At 39.3% G+C, this 2,381-nt stretch overlaps 1 pseudogene; it reads right to left on the reverse strand.

The window, feature by feature from the left end:
* The window catches only part of LOC138035956 (uncharacterized), a 7,791-nt pseudogene extending 7,140 nt beyond the window's left edge, over positions 1-651 (reverse strand).
* Positions 652-2,381: the final 1,730 nt, after the last annotated feature.

Here is a 2,381-nt window from a genome sequence, read left to right on the forward strand (position 1 = left end):
ATTATTATTACATTCCTGTGATGATGGTATTCATACAATTTAAACAGAGCTTTTAAATACTTTCCAAAACGATTTCCAACCCCCTTCCCAAAAAGGTCTTTATCATTAGTATTATTCCTTATCGTTACATAATGTTTATTGACAAACTTTGTCATAGTCACCTTCGTTAATATCAAGTCTTGCAAGCTTTGCCTTAGCTTCTTCCGACATTTCAGAGCATTTCCTTTTACGGAAACACAAGCTTTCACGTCCCTTGCCACTTTTTGGTTGGATATCCCCAAATCCAAGTGTCTGTAGTGAGTTAAGAATTGATTCTGCTGCTACAGTTGGGTACTTGTTGGTTTTACTGTCAGCAGTCGTTACTGATGGCATTAGATGCCTACCTGATATGTCACTTGCCTTTATTACTCTATCTTTAAATAGCAAAATTTTCTTAACATACTTGTCATATCGTTCAATCCAAATGTCTGCATGGAACATCTCTTCATAATTCACGCCCTGCGAAGAATTTTCTTGATAAGACACTTGATTGCTTGCTCGGATGCTATACTCATCTTCCAACTTCTCTTCAGGAGGCATTAGCGCAAACTTGGTCTCTATGACATGGTTGAGAATCGCGATTGCTGCACGTACTGTATTTTCTGAAATCATCTTCGGGATTTGTTTCGTACGGAGATCTTGGTTCTCTCCAGTTTCTTGAAATGCCTCTTCCACTGCAAAGTCCAGCACATGTCATATCATGCTTACTCGAGCCATTTGCCCTATGGCTTTCGCAATGATCCCGCATCTGTTCTCATCATCCGGGATAGCCAGTTTTCGCCTCTTCAGATCGTCGTGATACTCTTCAAATTTTGCTTGGGCTTCTTGGCAGAAGGTATACGTGGCTTGGTTGCTATGCAAGTCCTTTATTATTTCGTATACACTTTTCAAGTTGGGGATATTTGGGTCTTTTGGTTTAAGTTCTTGATAGTCCATGTCTCTCTCTTTCGGGCATATAAATAGCTGGCGATCGTTAAACCCGTCAAAATCATCAAGAGCCGTCATTTTCACTACATACGCTGGCTGAATGAAACCGGTAATGTTGAGGCATGTTTTTTCCATTGTACATGAACCGTTTTTAAAGTCCCTGGTCCACTGTCCCCCACCGTTTAAAGCCAAAAGAGTTTTTCTGTCCATCGTGGAATTCGATTTGTACTGATCCAGCATGTTATAGAACTGCGTTAGCTCATCATAAGCTCCCAATATCTGATTTTTGTTATGAAACATCACTTGGTGGAGCTTTTCAAAGGAGAAATGGTCTACCATCAGCCTCGGTAATTCATGGTCTTGCGCGTTATCTTTGGAAGCTCTAAATTCCTGTTGGAGTTCTCGCTGGATATCCATTACAGGTTTTGCTATCACGTTGAGAGCAGCTGTTTTTTTCTGACCTTTCCTCGAGCAAACATTGAACCACACGATAGATGGCTCCTCCCAACACTCATTGATTTTCAAGGTACCATTTGTGCCAATAAACGACACGGTGATAGTGAGTAACTGGAAAAAGATGTACTCGTGAGGACAACCTAAACTATTTGAATAGGCTTGCACCAACCGAAGTGTATTGTTAGCAACATCTCGCCATGGAAATGAAATTGATTGAGCTGCAGTTATACGTTTGAAAATTAACTGTTTAGTCAAGTTTTCGGGAAGTTTCGTCAAAAGAGACATGCTGTCTTACCGGCTGAGAAACTTCTTTCAAGTAAAGCCTGTCAAATGAACGCACTTTCTGTTTTTAAGTTGTTCTTGTTCCCAGGTCACAATAACTAGCATTACGGAATTTTCTTTCACCAATTAATTATTATATTTGTTTAGCGCCAAATGCAAAACACTGTCCCTTTACAACAACTAAAAGCTAACCATCACACAATAACTAGCGTTACTTAATTTATTTTCCACCAGTTAAGTGTTATATTTGTTTAATGCCAAATGCAATACAGCGCTGTCCCTTTACAACATCTGAAAGCTACCGCAAGCAAACAGCAGTGAAAAACAACCTCACACAATAACTAGAGTGACGTAATTGTTTTCTACCAGTTAAGTGTTATATTTGTTTAATGCCCAATGCAATACAGCGCTGTCCCTTTACAACATCTGAAACCTACCGCAAGCAAACAGCAGTGAAAAACAACCGTACACAATAACTAGAGTTACGTCATTTCTTTTCCACCAGTTAACTGTTATATTTGTTTAATGCCAAATACAGTACAAGACACACAACACTGTCCCTTTACAACAGATAAAAGCTAACCGCAAGCAAACAGCAGTGAAAACTACCCCACACAATAGCTACGCGGCGTCATGTAATTTATTTTCCATCAGTTAAGTGTTAATTTCTTTTAATG

The sequence above is a fragment of the Montipora capricornis genome, unplaced genomic scaffold (assembly GCF_036669925.1).
Source record: "Montipora capricornis isolate CH-2021 unplaced genomic scaffold, ASM3666992v2 scaffold_439, whole genome shotgun sequence".
Taxonomy (NCBI): domain Eukaryota; kingdom Metazoa; phylum Cnidaria; class Anthozoa; order Scleractinia; family Acroporidae; genus Montipora; species Montipora capricornis.